Below are 19,613 nucleotides of genomic sequence, written 5' to 3' on the forward strand. Positions count from 1 at the left end.
CAGATCGACACTTCCCCCTAGCTTGGTGTCATCAGCAAACTTACTGAGGGTGCACTCAATTCCCTCATCCAAGTCATCAATAAAGATATTAAAGAGGATGGGCCCCAACACTGACCCCTGGGGAACACCAGTGGTGACTGGTTGCCAGCTGGATTTCACTCCTTTCACCACCACTCTCTGGGCCCGGCCATCCAGCCGGTTTTTAACCCAACAGAGTGTACCTGTCCAAGCCATGGGCTGCCAGCTTCTCCAGAGAATACCATGGTAGACCATGTCAAAGGCCTTGCTGAAGTCTAGGTAAACTACATAAACAGGCTTTCCCTCATCCACCAGGCGGGTCACCTGGTCATAGCAAGAGATGAAGTTGGTCAGGCAGGACTTCCCTTTTATGAACCCATGCTGACTGGGCCTAATTCCATGGTTGTCCCACATACATGGTGTGATTGCATTCAAGATGACCTGTTCCATCACATTTTCTGGCACCAAGGTCAGGCTGAGAGGCCTGTTGTTCCCTGGCTTCTCCTTACGACCCTTCTTATAGATGGGTGTCACATTAGCAAGTCTCCAGTCATCCAGGATCTCTCCGGATGACCAAGACCACTGATAGATGATGGAAAGCAGCCCAGCAACCACATCCGTGAACTCCCTCAGCACCCTTGTGGGGATCTCAGCTGGCCCTATGGACTTACGACAATCCAGGTAGAGTAGCAGGTCTCTAACTGTTTCCACCTGAACTGTCATTACAAAAAGACAAAACCAAGTACTGTAAAGTTATCTAAACCCCAAATCCTTCTTTACCTGTGTAGACCAGTGGGTAGTTGTCTTCAATGTTGTAAAAATGTATTAGCAATAAAAGCCAATTATTCTGTATTGATTTTCTACCATAATTAATTGAGCTGACCTTTGATTAAAATTGAATGTTTCTTTATTTCTTTTCTGTCATTACTCCACCTCCTTCTCCTACAAAAAAAGGTTTCCACATAGTAAGTTAGGAATAGATACGCATCCAAGGTTAATTTTGTGACAGATTACACTTTAATGTAGATATATGTTTCCAGTTGTGGTTTTCAGTTTCTACAGTATACTATATCTTCCTCACCTGAATCTGTAACGAAGCCCAAGGGATTGAAATCTATGTTGTGCCTGCAATTCAAAAGCTTCCCAGATTCATGAAGAGTCAAAGTAAATATTGGAATCTAAACTTCAGAAGGCTATTAAAATCAGTAACTTACAAAAATGCAGTCTTTTAAAAATAGGTATTCTGAAAATTCTGTGTAACAACTGTCAAGCTCTGGCTCAGTTCTGTCATCCAAAAAAAAAAAATTGTCATTGTTATTTAATTCACCTGTGAAATAATTGTCTTGGTGGTTAATCTCTTTATTATTTGCTCCATGTTATGTTATTTTTGGAATAACAGATCCCATTTAAAATTAATAGTAGTTTCTGCATTCTTCCAGAACAGTTTGTCTGTGTGCTGTTGTTGGTCCACAACCTTCAGTAATGCATTTTCTTTTCTTCTTTTTCAATGTTAATAATGAATTTGAAAGCACAGCATGTAGAGGTTTGCTGCTTAATTATTCAGTTTTGTCTCCTGCTCGTGAATTTCTATACATTTCACTTGTAACTCTACAAATTCATTTATTGGTACATTAAGCCTGCATGTTATTGGTGTTGTAAATGGTCCATGTTAATAGATGACACACGCATTCATATGTAAAACTGCATGTTAGTTTATGCAGCTACTTTTTTTTTTTTAAATTAATCATTTGCCAAGTAGCATTTGAGATGAAAGTGAAAAGATTCCCTGGATTATGTAGGTCTTGAAAATGAACAAATTAAAACAGAAAAAAAAATACAGACAACCTAGAATACAACTGTTTAGAATGAAATGCAAGAGAAACGTTTAGTTCTTGTCTTGTTGTCAGACAGCATTCACTACCATAAACATATGGATGCTTCCCTACAATATGTATGATGGGTAGATATGTATGAATACTGTGGTAATCCGTACACTAGTCCTCATTTCAGTTAAGTGAACTGTACTCTGAACATACAGCACGTAAATAATAGTTGATGTCTCTGGAAGATCCAAAACTTATTCTTTTATGATCCTCGTGACTTGGCATTAAAGTTGCCATTTAGAGAATAAAAGACTCATATATTAGAAGTTAACTCACTAGGAATAACTTTGTTCCATAGAATTAAGAATCATATGCAAAATTTACTGGCATCAAAATGGCTGTAATTAATCTGACCATCTTGAGTGCGAGGCAAGTACAGCCCTATGCTTTTGTGGCCATAAACAGAGCCTTAGATAACAGTTCAGGTGGAGACAGCTGTTCTCTGGATATCTACATTCAGTCCACATTATGAGTCTTTACTGGATTTTTCAACCAGCTCCTGTATATTTATTAAAGGACAGTATTAATCAGCATCAATGTCAAAGATGGAACTCATAAGCTTAGAGGTTCTAAATTTCTAGTCAATCTAGAACTTAGTGTTATTTGTACAATAGATAGACATTTATAGTATATTTCATGTCTGATTTTATAACACAGAATGCAATCATATTTTTTTAGCACCCATGGGAAATCAATTGAGCAATCATCAGCTACTGATCCTAGCAGTGCATTCATTCTGCTGTGCATAAGAGCAGGATACTTCAATACTAAAGCTAGTATAGAGATTTATGAAGATTGATTATTGCCTCTCTTGAACACACTGCAGTTTTCACTGAGATTAAACTGAATAGATCACACGACTCTTCCAAAGCCATAGCAGAATTCCCCATGATGTTGAGCAGCAATAGGTCTATATTTCAAAGGCTATATATGCTAGTACGTTTATATGGCCTTAACATTATTTGTATTGACCCTGATGGTAACTGCTATGGAAGTCCTGTATAAAATGTCATAATCTTGACAGACTGAGATATTTAACTCCCTATTACAAGCAAATATAACTTAAAAGATTTGTATTTTTTCCACTGAATTGTTATAGAAAACAACACTGTAATCTTATACTGTGGCAGCAGGTGACTTGGGGGAGGAAGGAAGCAAAAGCAATCAGACTGTAATAATGGTCTTTCTGCCCTGCTTACTGTTTTACTTTCAGCTGACATAGCTAGCATTTTTGGTCTTGGTAGCTAATATTTTTTCCTTTACTATTTTGGATGGTCTTTGACATATCATTTATATGCTTATATTTTTGTATCCTGGATATATTTGGTATAGCAGTATTTTTACCTTTTTTTCCTTTATCTGTTTTCAAAAAAACAAAAACAAAAAACAGTATTAACTTGCCTCTGTAGCTTCACAAGTTGCAGAAAATAATGTTTGAAGACAGATTAACATTTTCTGAACACCTCGAAGAATTAAAGTGCAGTAATTGAATCTTACCACAAGAGGCCCCCCAAAGACAATTTGTCTTCAAGCATGACCATGAGATCATGAAAATTTGTCTTCAGAATGCTGATGTGTCCCATATATTTAATTAAGTTTTAAGATAGTTTGAAAATTTCACTGTTGGTTTGAAAGAAGATATCATCTTAGTTTCTTAAATACTGACTACAGTGTAGTTCAGGTTAAACAATATTTCACGTAAAAACAGGAACTGTATTTGAACCAAATTAAACATTAAAAACAGTAGTAAATGTTAAAATTTAGTAAGGATTTTTATTACTACTATTGCTAGATGTATTTTTATTTTGAGAACTGTCCTTTAAACCATGGTCTAGGTTGCTCTTCCATTTCTTTCATCCATTTATGAGAAGACTATGAAACACTTTAGTAGTACATGCATAGAATCATAGAATGGCTTGGGTTGGAAGGGACCATCAAGACCATCTGGTTCCAACCCCCTGCCATGGGCAGGGACACCTTCCACCAGATCAGCTTGCTCAAAACCCCATCCAACCTGGCCTTGAACACTTCGAGGGATGGGGCATCCACAATTTCTCTGGGCAACTTGTTCCAGTGCTTCATCACCCTCTGAGTGAAGAAATTCCTCCTAATATCTATCTAATCTAAACATACCCTCTTTTAGTTTAAAACTACTGCTCCTTGTCCTGTTGCCACACTCCCTGACAAAGAGTCCCTCCCCAGTTTTCTTGTAGGCCTCATTTACGTACTGGAAAGCTGCCATAAGGTCTCCCCAGAGCCTTCTCTTCTCCAGGCTGAACAGACCCAACCTCCTCAGCCTGTTGTCATAGGAGAGGTGCTCCAGCCCTTTAATCATCCTCGTGACCCTCCTCTGGACTCGTTATAAGAGGTCCATGACCTTCTTATATTGGGGGCTCCAGAACTGAATGCAGTGCTCCAGGTGGGGGTCTTATGAGAGCACTCGATCGCACCACACAGTTTGGTGTCATTGGCAAACGTGATGAGGGTGCACTTGATCCCACTGTCCATGTCACTGACAGAGATGTTAAACAGTGCTGTTCCTAATACCAACCGCTGAGGAATACCACTCACCACTGATTTCCACCTGGACACTGAGCTGTTGACTGCAATTGTTTGAGTGTGACTATCCAGCCAATTCCTTACCCACTGAGTGGTCCATCCATCAAATCCATGTCTCTCCAATTTAGAAATAAGGATATCATGCAGGAGAGTGTCAACTGCTTTGCACAAGCAAATCCTGAAGTTCTCTTATGAACTCTTGAACTAGATAGTACTTACTCTACTTTAATGGTCCTGCCCCTTTCAGCTCAGAGTTCTTTTTCATTTTCACAGACTTTCAAAGAAAATCAAATGTACTGTAAGTTGAGGGTGAGGTTGTGCTCTCTACTGGATTATAATGAAAAGTCAACTAAATGTTCTCATTCCACAGGAAGGACTTTGGTGCTGCACTCTTTACTCTTTAAAAAGCTCCCCTTCAATAATGTATTTCTGAACCAAATCAAATGAGATTTTCAGCAAAACCATCGTGATATTAAATGGAAGGCTGCTAAAGGAACATCCCCTCTAATTTAACCTAAAAAAAAAAAAAAAGTGTGGGCAGGTATCAAACAAGGAACAGAAATTTATCTGAAACATTTAAACTACCTTTTTACAACAAGTAAAAAACCCTCTACTTTTACAAATTAACAGAAAAATTAAGGTCTGCTTACTGTTCAGAAAATTTGAAATCAAGACACATAGGTGAGTAAGTATATGCATAAAACTTAACTTCAGTAACCTGTTAAAATACTCTACTTTTGACTACAGAAGAGGCAAATCTCTATTATAAAATATATAATATGTAATTAAATATATATGTTATATATACTATATATGTGGTGTAAGACCAACGCCCTGACCTTATTAGACAAGACCAGGACATTTTTCACAGAAAATAAGTCACATTCTTATGCTATAGGAGAAGACAGTATTCTACTTACACTGATAATCAAGTTAATTAGGAATTAATTATCAGGAATATTGCTAGTGTTCTGTGTTGATTTATAGAATCACTGTGGGTCATGTAACGATTGGAGACTTTGGGCCTGTGTTCAATATTAACACCTGGGTATTCTTAAAATCAGTATGAATTACTAAAGCATCATAGAGAATATTTCCCTCAAATCACTTAATCTGTATTTTAAAATATTGATGACATATCTTTGAGCTTAGATTTGACTAAGCTTGAGCTTAAATAAATCACTACCATAATCAGTCCTGCTTTTATCCACAAAAATACATTTAGGTAGATTATCTGGTATTAATCAGTACTTCTTCAGTAGCAAAGTGCCAGAAAGTCTAACATAAATCATACTCTCATCCAGATATATTATCATTTTAGTAGGAAGCCAGGTTTTTGTATGTGTAAATATGAGTAAAGTATTTGACTCCATTGACCAGTCTTTTTTTTTTTTTTTTCCCACTATAGTACAAGACAGATAGGAAGCAGAAGCACTGCTGGACTTAATTTAACAAACAAGCAAACAAAAATTCTTATGTAAATTGTGGTAGTGTACCTGAAGGGAATTCAACACCAAATTTATATGGCATATTTGCCAATAAGAACAAAAACTAACTTCACTGACTAATTCATTGTTATATTTAGATATACTACTATAAGCAAAAGCCTGTGAGCATCAGTTTTGCTTTGAAAATCCAAACTGAAAGGCTTCCGCATCACAATTTATTTGTGTGACAGAGATGCAAAACCATGGACACGAGATAGTGTGGGAATGTCCTTCACTCTCAGACTACAAATTCTAGGAATCACTTGACGTGCTGCCTACATGCAGTAGTTATCTTACCTAGAAATTACTTGTATATTTGACACCTTTTTTATTTAGTGCTTACATAAGAAAATAACTTGCACAGTCAATGACTTTGTATTTATTTAAAGAATATTTTTTGTATGTTTTTTTTTTTTTCCCTGAAAGTATAACATATAAAGAACAGAACTGCTCTTCAGGCATAGAAGATTCTTCTGTTTATGTAATGATGAATTATTCCTCTTCCCATTCCCCCACAACAACAACAAAAAGGAGATTGTGAGACTAAGTAGATGACTCCAAGGTCTTTTAAGTTGAGATTAACATATGTTTTTGCAAACCTTATTTTTCTCCCTGCTTTATACAACATCTGCTTTTAACATCATTGTCAGAACATCTATTCCTGTACTAAGTTAGATTAGCAATTCGCACCTTTATACAAGATTAGGCAGAACTTATGTTTGATGCCAGACATGATTATTGATTTGCATTTTAAAGAGGTGTCATTCACTCAATGCATCATTTTTCCTTTTCTACTTGTAACATTTTTCAGAAGAGATGGAAAAAGAAGTGTAAATTTATTTTATGAGTGCTCTCTAAATCTTTTCGAACAACAACACAGCTGAATCTGGGAGTTGGTGGAAGAAATGTGTCAAGTATGGAAGGAAATTTAGAGATTTCAGTGGGTGAAAGGCATGGCCATTCTTGTAGAGATGTTTTGCCTCTGCACGAGATGCAGATTGCTGTTTCGCTGTTGTTTGCCTGCCTATGTTGGCCACATGGCCCTGCCTAGTCTGCACGCAAAATGACAGCCTGAGTTGGTGTTGTGCAAAAAGTCATCACTAGGAATCACGAGTTATTTTCTCACTCTGTCACATGTCAAACTAAACCACAAATATTGAAGTTCGGTGATAAATTTCTTTTTGGTAAAGTGCTCTGCTCAAGGAGTTTTGTTACTGATTGCAGTGAGGTCAGGATTCCTCCTGTCATCTGCCACTGCAGTCTCCAGGAGCTCAGTTGCCCACCTATGAATGGGGTTGCAGTGCATGACCTCCAGGTATGCCTTCCCACCTAAATGATTTGGTAACGGTGCAGCAATTTTCTATTCAAACATGTTTGTGCCATTGGATGCAACAAGAAATAATGCCATTGTGGCCAGTTTCCATTAAATATTGAAATGCCACATCAAAAGTTTGAGGCGATTTAATGCCTTGTCAAAGCCCACCTGCCATGGGGTGCATTGCAGCAGATCTCTGAGTTGGAAACTATATTACAGAAAGGTTTCAACGTGGACACGTGTTCTGCTATGCAGGTCTTATAGAGATGTCAGGCGTTGCCAAAAGGTAGCTGATGAACATACAGAGATAGAACAACAGAAGACAGAGTTAACCAACAGCTGAGAAAAAGTGTATCAGAATAAAAGAATGTCCCTGAAATTATTGCCTAATGTTTCCCAGGAAGAGACAAGTATATCAGTCAGAATCACAAGAGACCAATTGTTCTTACATGACATTGTGATGATAGGCATGTGAAACCCTAAAGTATGTACCCTAATGAAGTAGTCTGGCAGTTTCATGTAAAGCAGCTTCCAAATGGTATAAAAACAAATTGTTGTACCAGTTCACAGGAATGGAAATGCTTTTATAGTAAACTGTAAAGGCTATCAGTGACTTCAGTTGTGTCACCGGTGAAAGAGAAGGGAATAAAAAAAGCTAGACAATGCTTTTAGGCGTACTGGAAACCCATTATGCTGTTTTCCACAGCCAGAGGAAGAACAGCAGGACTGTGGTTACTTGAGGAGAGGACATGAAACACTCTTGCTCGTCAGGTGATTTCTCAATTATTTGCTATTCAGTGGAAAAAGAATAAATAAATCAGAGGCTCTGGACTAAAGTGCTGTGGAAGATGGCTATTGTCAAAAAGGTAATAGAGCTTTGTAGGGAAAATGGGAAGAAAAGTTCAGAACTGCTGCTCTGAATGGTGTGCTGAGGATGAAAGGCTAAGGAGGAGATATCATTGAAGCAGGAGAAAGTATAATCCTGGGTATGAAGAGAATCATTACTGGCAAGTGAGCAGCTTTATATTGATGGTGAAACTGTGAGAACTGGAAAAGCCAAGAGACGTGCTGAGAAGGGTGAAAGCCGAGGGCCCATCTTCTGCCCCCTCCCTATCTGCCTCTGCCCTGCAAGGGGATGGGGAAGGACAGGCAGCAGAGGCGCCGGGTGTGATCTTGAAGGATCACAGGAAAGGCACAGCAGGCTGTGTGCCACAGCATCTTTCTCGTTTGTTTCTTAGGTCCATCAGAACAGGCCAGCAATCTTGGTTAGGCGCTCCAATAAGAAAAATATCAATAAAGAATGAGTCCTGTTAAAGCCAAGAGCAGTTTTGTTTGTTACCTGAGCAGAAATCAAGTAGAAGACAATGTTGCTCTGTGTTCAAAACAGGTCTAATCCATCTCAGAAATACTTGGATATATAATAATTAGTTGTTGCTGATGTGTTTACTTGATTTTAGCTTTATTTGCCTTTGACAGCTTCCCAACATGAAAAGGAGTGATTAAAATAAATCATTCAGAGATACTATTTAATGAGAAGAAGGCAATTGAAAGGCTGTATGTGCCCCTGTAGATAACAAATTGTACATCAGAACAGAGAGCAAGAATTCTCCAAGGAAAGAACTAAGCTTCTGCGTTCAAATAAAAATGATTTAGGGCATTAGGAAGACAAACACGGAGCTACAACTGAAGTATCACTTTACAAGTCTGTTTTCAGGCTAAATTAAGTAAACAGGGAGGGGACTAGCATCATTCTTGGTCTGTCCACCAGTAAGGGATATTTCCTATCTCTCTCAGAAACTGAAGCACAGGCTGTGTAAGCCATTCAGGACTATCAACAATAAAAGATCTAATTTCGCTTTCACAGACATGAAGACAAATTCCACAATGATTTCAATGGAAGAAACACTCTTGAGAAAACATGTGGGAAAATACTCAAACCACAACTTAGTCTATTTGTTTTTTGTTTGTTTGCTTTCATTGCCTTTATATATAGGATCTGAATCTATACAGATAGAAGGGAATACGTATGGCATTCTTCAATAGCTCCTGTTAGTGATGTGTATATTAATAAAAACCTAAGATCCCTGAAAATTTTACTTTACTTGATCTTTGTTAAATTTATCACCATTAAGATTTTATCAAAGCTGAGTAAATATGGCATGTGTCATGAAAAAATTTGAAGTTTCTTCCTCACCAGTATTCTTGGTCTCTTGAAAAATGAACACTGATCAGATGACAGACTTAATGAAAGAATAATAGGTACGCTTCTTTAACTCTCTAGTTACTACACAGAATACTATCTGTATACTATCAAATAGTTTTCTGAGAAATTTGTATTCTTTGTTATGGTGGTTTGCTATTTCTTTGAACAGCTTTCTTGACCAGCTGGTCTTGTGCAAAGATAAAAAGAAAAGCTTTGCCAGTTGGAAAACAGGATTAAATCTCATTTTTTGGTCAGTATCAAAACAGAACAGCTTAGATTAGTTCTCCTTTTTCCTCATATCACACCATAGTTTCAGATACACCATAGTACAAAAACATTGCTTTTCCTACCATGGTGTGAAAGCCTATCATTAACAAGTGATTATTCAATTTATTTTTCCCTAAAATATGGCATGAGCCTCCTAATCTTTCATTCACATGAAACAAAACAATTACCACTTCTTTAGAAGTAATACTGAAGGTATTTTGTCCTCCTTAATAAGCTATGGGTGGTTGATGCTTGGAGGCTTGTTTTTTTAGAAGTCAGATTAATTTATGGATTTTTGTTCACTTTCTACTGAGAGCTTTGATAATAGAAGTTAAACATGGGAAGGTTTTATCCCTGTTAGGACTAGGAAATATAAAACAGAATTTTTCTTTTCAGTAAAGTTTGTCTCCTGAACCAGAGGCTAGAGTAATAACAATAAGTGAGATAATTTTCTCATCATTATCTGTAGGAAATGTAATAAAATAGCTACAAGAGGAAATGTGTTTTGAATTATCTTATTGAGAATATTTTTCAATAAATGTTAGACATTAGAAACAATAACATCTTGTTTCCTGTGGTAAAAATGTGCTAATAAGAATGGCTATATTAATAGCATTTTTGCAGTCAACCTGTGTTGCTGGGGTTTAGCATACACCAAATTAAAAAAACCAATGACAACACCTTTTAGACTACTCATGTGTAGATTTTGCCATTTAAATATCAAGATTCCTTCCTTTTTATCCTAGGTTTGCATTGTATGTACTTCTGAGTGTCACAAGTTAATTTGAGATTTCACTCCACAGCCTGCATCCACATTTGAAAGTGGTTCATTTTTAAGGGTGGTATTGGTTGATCCTACTTAAAGGCCTGATTTTGCTATCATTCCTTTGAAGTAGATGGAGAAGGGTTGGAAAAGAATGATATGGGCATGAGTGGTGGTCCCCTTGCTGTCCTGATGACACTGAAATCTATTTCATTGCACCAGCTAACAACTTGTTTTTCTGAGAGCTTGGTTGAGATAGTAGCTTAGTAAAGAGAAAGAGAAAGATAACAATAATAAAACAATTAGTTTTATCGGAAGAATGTAGGAGACAAGGGAATGTCTCCAAACTATGTTTATTCTTGATACTGAAATCAGAATCAGGACTCCAACTAAAACTTCTGAAGCCATACAGAAAATATAAATAGCCACTATTCCTCAACCGATCTCCCAATAGCATTTAATTAAGCCATTTAGTCATTTCTTTGGAAACATGTCTTGCTGTGCTATCCCTTCTTCTAGAAGGAGGGACACACTTGTGCTAGCTGAATGCTTGGTGATTACAGTGATTGTACTTTTCTCACTGCTCTTCCCAGCTGGAGTCCACGTAGCTTAGCTCTACAGGCTGCCTGGGCTATGTAGACCTTCCAGACAATTCAAAACAACATTTGCCTCCTCTCTCTACACCCCTTGGTCTTTTATCACTCAGTGGAGTCTGGCCTTTTGACTGCTGTCCTAGCACAAACAGCTTTTTCTGGAACTAATTGTACAGATACTCTTGAAGCACTGGCACTCTGCTCTCCTGGAGGTGCCATTCCTCCCAAATTCTGCATTGCCATCCACTTATCGCACAGTAACTCAGATCGTGCTTTTTGAGTGCATCCTCTCTTTAAGAGAAAGGTCAGTATCCTTTTGCAAGAGATGCCAGGAGGTCCTGCACCTTGTTCAGCTAGCATCTTTCCTGCTATCTGCTGCTCTGTTACAGTGATAAGGAACAAAAAGGTTTCTGCTGGTCTTTGTTGTTGGTCTACAATGATTATGTGCGGGGAAACTTGGCACCAAAGCATTCCTTCTTTAAGCTCTAATTATTATTATTATTATTTTCCTTATTTGCATAATATCAGGAGAAAAAAATTACATTGACTGATTGCATATTATATACAAATAATTTCTAAAAAAAAAAAAAAGCGATCTGAAGAATGACCTCTGTTGAAGAGATGAGTACAAACGGGTGTTGCAAATTGTCTTTTCTGGTGGGATTTTTTTTTTCTTGGAAGATAAAGTAATTTCTTTTCAATTGACCTGTAGCTATCAAACAAACAAACAAATAAATAATCAATACTGGATTGAGTCTACAACATTTTCAGGGAACATATAATTTTCAGCAAATAGGTTTAAAATACTGACTTCCCTCAATCTCCATGTCAGGTTCTTGATTTCTACTGCTGTCTTTGGTTTACCATTCCAATTTTGCTCCTCTGTTAAAGATATATATGTAAGATTTCTTTGAACTTTACCTGTGAATACATTGCCTTTATTTTTGCTTTTGTTCTTTCAGTTGTCTAGCAACAAGCTTCTCAGAAAGTTTCACTGTACTTTCCTCTTAATATGTTTACTGCATTGGATAGAGCCTAGAGTGAGAGCTCACTTGGTTGGCACGGTACATTTACAGAGTAGTAGGTCTGCCCTTGCTTCTAGTCATTAGCAATATGGGTAGGCAAAATGGTTTTAGAGAAAGGGTAGAAGGTATAAGCAATGTAAGCCACCTGATTTTGTCATTTATCAAATTTATGCCATAACTTGAAAAGGAGTTTTGAGTCTTAGTAAGGTCATTAAATGAAACAGAAAGTGGGAGAGGAAAAGAGCTGCCAAAGGAGGCAGGTAATAGAAAAACTATATATCACTTTTTACAATTGTAGAACATAAAATCTTTCACAGAGCAAGGCATGCATGAAGGCTGGGTCTGGTACCTGTGGAAATCATTGAGAAGAGGCAGGATATTTCATCAGAAAAGAAAGACTACAATCCACCTTAATGATTTCCACGTAGATGTCACCATTTGCTAGACACTATTGAGTGTTCTCAGAATGGAAGGACATAAGTAGACAGTCACCTGTAGGTTAATGCCTATGTCTTAAAGATTGTAACCAATACTGAAGCCAAGTTTGAGGCATGTAGAGGGAAAGTTTTAAGGTGCTCTCAACACCTCAACCTCCAACTGCAGATAATTATTTGCAGTCTCTCAAAGATTACGCTACAGGCATGTTAATTCGAGCAGTCCAAAAACTGAAGCCCCTCTTGGGCATAATAGAGAATTCCTTTCAGGTAACCCTAGAAATATAATGGAATCGAGGCCTAGAACGCATCTACTATTACCACTTCACCATGTAGCTGTAAAAGCTTTTGCCTTGTGTGAAATCAAATTAGGGCAATATCAGAAGTTAGAGCTCCTCAGCTTATATATGGTAGGTACCAAAATGCATGAGCAATAAGCTTGCTAATTCACTCTTCCAAAATAATCTTTCTTAAATTGTAGTTGAAGCTGCATCTAGTTAAAATATACAGGCTGTCCCCCAAGTACTGCAGGTTGCAGGTAGTGCAGTACTACACAGCAGGTAGCAAAAGTGACAGCAAAAATGGTCTTGTTGCTGAATTGTGCTACAGATTTGAAGCCAATGAGTGGCATAACAAATTAAGAAGTATGTTAGATAGTCTATTTGTGAAGACCAAAGTTTAAAAATATCTAGTCAGATCAGCAGCTTCTTTCTTGGGCTGACTGACATGTTTTGAAATTTCCTCTGTACACAGATAAAGGGTAAAAAGCTGACTAAAGCTCCTCTTGACCTGTAATGCAGAGACGTTTCAGGCTCTAAATGTATTGCTTATCTGCAAATGCAAAATACCTGCTACTGCGTGAAATATTGAGCATGTCCTAGAAGGCAGCAAGTAACTATATTCAGAAGTATAAGGCTAAGTGGGTCTTACTGACCGACTACCATACTTCATGAAACAAAACGTCCAGCTCTATTTCCCAAGGTGGTAGGGGTGGAGTGGACTTTTGGGTGACCCAGGCTAAATCATTTGTCCAGCCTTTATGTCCATGGTTTCATGAATGCAAATTGCCTACCACCCTGAAATTTCTGCTGGTTTTTAGACTCCTCCAAGACAAAAGAGTGAACAGTATTAATTTTAAGCTTGGTACATTGCCTCTCAGTGAAGGGCTGGGTGATTATTGAGAACTCTTTTCTAATTCCCTTTCTAATACCAGAAACCATCGGTATTCAGACACTGCTAGAATTCAGAAAGACATTTAGTATAACAGTATGAATCCTTTTGTTCATTATAGCAGGTACTTACATGAATTGTAATCTTCCCCTAACATACATAATGACTACATGCATATATGTGTGGAGAGAGCACCCAAAATCACTGCACTGCTTTACTTTTTATTGCAAACATCTCTACTCTGCTTCCAAAGGCACTATTATTCACAGCAAATTGATTTTTATACAAACACATAATAGATGCAAGTAGCTGTTTCTATGTACTTTTTGCTCCCCCTCTCCCCAGCCCCAGATTTTGAATTCTATCAGTTCAAAATAGAGCCTCATGGGGGTGCTATGCCACCTAAAATAAATTGTATTGCATTGCAGTGTGGAAGGCCTTGATAGATCAGAATATTATAATGACATTTGAAGACGAAATTTCCTTTCTTTCCCCCACCCTTTCTGCAGACTTTGTTCCTTTATTTACCCACAGGATCCTAAGAGTTACTTTACAATTGAGATTCTCTTCTGCCAAAGAAATCTTCAAATAAAAATTAGATTTTTTTTCCTCCAGAATAGAGTAGCACCTTTCTATGTAGGTGAAATACTTCCTCAGGTGAAAGAAAGAAAAATACATTCTACAAGAAACAGGCTTTTCTAAATCATACTCAAATAAATAGTTTTAAGAGATTTCAAAGAGGTTACTAAAGATTTATACTTGCTTGTGTGATTAGCGTCAGGCTTCACAAGATGGAGAGCCAAAAGCTAGCTTTGATGGTACCCATCTAGGACATTATTTGAATTACTTTTCCCATTTTTTTTTCTGAGTATCTACAATCTTTTACTGTTTTTACAATTGATTGCTAGTCATAAAGCAGTAAGATACAGTTCTTATGACTCTTCAGACTTTCAAAGCACAAAAAAGAATCTTAGAATATTTGTATACCTTCCAGGTTTTCCTCTCATTAAGAAAAGGGTGCAGGTGTACTATGAACTTCAAACCCAAGAGTACATACATCAATGGTAATATTTATTTATCCTTTTTTCATTTATGTGCCAGTCATGGGTATACGCACGCTCAAATCTGAAGAGCTCTATTGAATTGAGGAGTGTGTTTTTTAGCTTAAAGAAACCTGCAATAAAGGCTTCATCTATGCTGTCACTGGAATCCTTCCCGTTTTCTTAAAATCTTACATTCAACACTGATCTTTCAATAGCCAGGGTGAATTAATTTGAAGTCTCAAAGAAAATTCATTTAGATGCTTTGGAACAAGAGAACTGAAGCAAGCTTTGTGGGGGAGGGAAATGAGAGGGTTATATACAGCTTTATTCAACTGACACTCATTTTTCATTTGCTGGTAACCTCAAAACTGGCTGAGAAAAAAAAAAAACACAAAAAAAACACCTCCAAAGTTGATGTGTAGTTAAGAATTGCTTGGAAGGGATCTGTGGAAGTCATGTAGTCCGACCTGTTGCTGAAAGCATGGTCAGTAATGAGATCGGACCATGTTGCTTGTGGCAAACTGATCTCAGGCAAACCTCAGATCAGGTTGCTCAATTTCAGTAGATTTACTGTTACTGAAGAAAAGAAACTGAATCAATCTGAATCTAGCTGGATTAGAAAATAATCTAGAAAATAATAAAATGAATAAACAAGACCCATATGGAAGAGCCTTGGCTAGGGCAAAGACTTGAAGGGATATGTGAGACAAATATCTAGCAGCTTCATGATGGAGAAAAGTGTTTATTTTATTTTATTTTATTTTATTTTATTTTATTTTATTTTTGGTAACATTTCTAGGGTTTTGGTTTATCCAGTACCTTCTGTCTGAAAACACTAGGGCCCGACATGGTCTATAGAGTGCTGCTAGCCCTTACACGGCAGTCAGGTGCTATGAGCCCTTGCACCAGCAGCGACTGAAATAGGATGCAGGTTGTGTATCAAAGAGGGAGCCTTTGTTCCTGTAGTGCTTTAGCTGTGAATTGATAGAGGTGGCAAAGCAAATCCAACCCCACTGAGAGTCCTCCAATTATTTCTGCTATGTACAAGTCTGCTTTGTAAACAGAAGCCCAGGTAGCCAGCACAATACAATTTAGATTTGGTCTTTTCCCTGCAAATAAGAGGCTATTTGAGCAGTCAAACAAAGTTTCAATATTTAGGTTGAAAATAAGTTTTTGTTTAGGAAGGTATTACGTGTACCCTTTAAGCCTATGCCTCCTAAGGCTTTAAACTTTCTGGATTTTCTGTACCTGTTGTAACTCTCTGCATTGTATTTGAATGGGAGAACACATTGTTCTTGTTTTCTTAAATGTTCCAGGAGTTAAGTGTCTTGCAAGACCTACCTTTTATTGTTATTATTTTAAAAGGACCATGTGTGTTACTCTTACTATGCAACAGCTGATTTCTTAAAAGGTATATTAAACAAACAAACAAACAAACAAAACCATTGGAATGAGAAAGCCTGTAAATGTAATGAAGTGCATTTTTCCTGTAAGACATTTTTTTTTTCTCTTTCCATGCTCTATCTTTGGTGTTGCTTGACTTCCCTCAGAGGCATCAAGCTATATATATGTCATGTTACCCTAGATTCTAGTCCTTGTTTTCTCCAGACAATTTCGTTGCATGCTGCTTCTAGCATGACATTTCCTTTATGGTTTTAAGTGCGTGCTGTTTTGGACTGAAACTGTGTGCATTAGAAATTGTTACAGCATCAAATATTAGTTTCTAGCTTGACATTCATTTTCTCAATCTAATATAGCATTTTGCCATGCCTGAACTTCTCATTACCTGGAGTCCTGAGTACCTGCATTTGCTTACTTACAGATAGCTACACTACCACAAAAGTTTTGTACACAAAGTTTTGGTACAAGTAATGAACTGTTTCTACTACTCACTTCACGTATGCTTTGATATGATAAAAACGTTGTGTATAGGGTCTCAGCAACAGAAAGCATGGGTCCAGGATTTCTCCACATTTGCCTGTTAGCTATTCCTTCTTCCAATCCCAAATAAATCTAAATCAGCTCATATAAGTAACATAGTGCCTGATTCAGTAGTGCAACAGGAGCTCAGTCAAAGATCAGTTCTTACATTCTTTGAAAGATAGAGTGATAGGAAGCTTGGTTGGCACAGAACCCTACAGAGAAGCAAATAAATAGTACAAGAAACAACACTGGTAGAACAGGAATGAAAGATAAGGGAATCCATATCAGCTGGTAACTGATTTTTCATTCTGGGGTCTCAATGATCCTCCTGTCAACCCCCCCCCCCCCCCAAAAAAAAAAAAAAAAAGGTTGCATAACAGTGCTCAGATAGGGTAGTCATGGAAGTAGGAAAAAAAACAGCCTGCAAACAGAGTGAACGCAAATGAGTAAATGAGTAGTAAGGAGTCTAGGTCAGTGACTACTGATCTCTTTCCAGAAAAACGAGGGTGATCATAGTAAAGTCACACACAAGACCACTGAAGCAGTGGCACATTTCCATGGAGAAACGTGGGTTTTACCCTGGGAAAAAAATATTGTGACCTTTTCAAGAAACACTGCTGTAAATTAAATATGCCTTTTTTTTTTTGTTGTTGTTTTTCTTGAAATTAAAGATCTCCCATTGCTCTGTGGCAAGTTCATCACTTCTGCAATAACGTGGATAAAGTCTGGGGAAAATGCATCAGTGTTTCTTTATATCTCAAACAGCAATGTTCACAAGCCTCTCTGATTCAAAGTTATTTTCCAGTCATAATTCATCCTAAACCACTATTTTGTGCTTCTTCTAGACATTGGTATAAACACAGGCTTTGCATTTAGTGTATTTCTTAAACAGCCCAGAGAAAATCCTTATCACTGAAAGCCCTTAGATGCTTATCATCAACTGTCTGCAAAACATTTATATTGGAATTTTGTTATTTACTTCTTTCATTCCTTATCTTATTTTCTTTCTCTAAATCCACTGTCTCATCTTTCACTGAAAAAATACAGTCATGCTTTTTTGTGGAGTACCTGCATAGGGTGAGAAATATTTTGCACTTTAGCATTTAGTGTTCCAACCCTTGCTTCTCTTTTGAGACAGAATTCATTAATGGAAATCATTCAGCTTCTTTCAGCTGCTGACAATGCTCATAAGCAGCATTTCCTGCTTTGGAAAAAAATTGGTTTGGTGGGCTGTAGCAGATAGGGTGAGCAGTTCAGTATTTTATCCTTTCTCCATGCTTTTTTAGGAAGTGTTAACCATACTAAGATCACGTGTTCAGTAAGTCTCTCGCTATGCTTTCAGCAATGATAGATGCAGATCTCTGTCCCACAGTCCATCTAGCTATCTGCATGGTACTAGAGGTAAAAGAAAGATCTTTCTTGCATTTGGCTTACTGTGTAACCAGCCAGTTTTTGGAGCACCAGGAACAGACTGCATGGAATAAAACTATTTACATCCGCAATATTTATTAGTCAGATCAGATTTTGGTAGCACGATTCTACAAAAAAAATTCAGCAACAAGCTTAGCTCATTTACATTTGAGTATCCCAAAAAGGCAAGGCACCGTGTTCCACAAACCTGGTGAGAGTTTAAGTAACACTGAGCAAAGTCAGTTTTCAGAACAGCAGACGCAATCCTGGGGATAGGATATACAGTTGTTAACAGTTCACCTGATTACCAGACAAACTCAAGCCAAGTAACTGCACTATGAGTTCTGCTTATAAAGGGCTGGACAACCAACAACTTAATGTAGTGTGTTATAATGGCAGCAAACTCTTGAATTCACTAGTAAAGTGAAGAAAACTGTCTCAGTGCCTGATTTCAAAGATAGCAAGTCAGCAAAGCACTCTGGACTTGGAGTGGCTTTCTTGCTTATACTTGATACAACACAGTAAATTCTGAATCCTTTTCCATGTCTTTTTTTCCTAATAGCAAGCCCACAGCTCTTCAATGAAAGCAGGTGACACCCACACTTCCTGGTTTTGGGTTTTGGTCTGCGGCTGTTCTCTCATACTAGGCCCTGAGCAGAAGCCCACTAAAAAAAAAAAAAACAACAAAAAACAAAAAACAAAACAAAAACAAAACAAAACAAAAACAGGGCAGGACAACTGGAGAAGACTTTTATATTAAGACAGTTTATTTGAAAATTTGAGACTCTATATACTACTACTAAAACATCTAGAAAATCATGTCTTGGAGGGCAGGTGCAAGCAGGGCAGGGGCAGCGTGTTGGGGCTGGGCCGTGAGGTGGCCTTGGCACAGCAACAGTGGCTGCTGCCAGCACAGGCCCTGCAAACAAGGGGTTCCACAAGGAACCCCAAGCCCAGGCAGCCTGCACAGCTGCTAGTGCTGGGTGCATGTTGGGGACGGGGGGAAGGCCCAGCCCCGCTGGAAAAGGACTGTTTGTGATGGCAGGCATGGCCTGCAGTGGTGGAGCAGCACATAAAGCAGCAGAAGGCCCCTGGGCACCAGCTGAGGCAGGGCTGCTCTGTTGTGGTAGAAGGGATGTGGACAAGTAATTTAACCTCTCCCTCTCTCCTCCTGCTGCCCTTGAGTCTGGAAAGTTTGGAGCTGACTAGACCCTCTTGATCTGGGTTTAGGACATCACGTAGCAGGTGTAGGCCTGCTGGATGGCTGTGTCTTCTCCCTTGGAGCTGCAGCACATGGATCATTCTTCCACTGTGAAGCACCTCCCCATACAGGCCTAACACCCAGGATTCTCCTTGGTTGACATTTCTTCAAATCTTGATCCAGTGCAGATGCAGCACATGTTCTTTTTACAAGAAAGAAAGCTTCACTAGTCGTCACTATGTCCAGAGTGGGAAAAAAAAAAAAAAGAGACAATGACTAAGAATTTTAGTCTTCAAAAAGCAAAAGCTGGATATTAAAA

This window comes from Anser anser, assembly GCF_964211835.1.
Source record: "Anser anser genome assembly, chromosome: 13".
Taxonomy (NCBI): Eukaryota; Metazoa; Chordata; class Aves; order Anseriformes; family Anatidae; genus Anser; species Anser anser.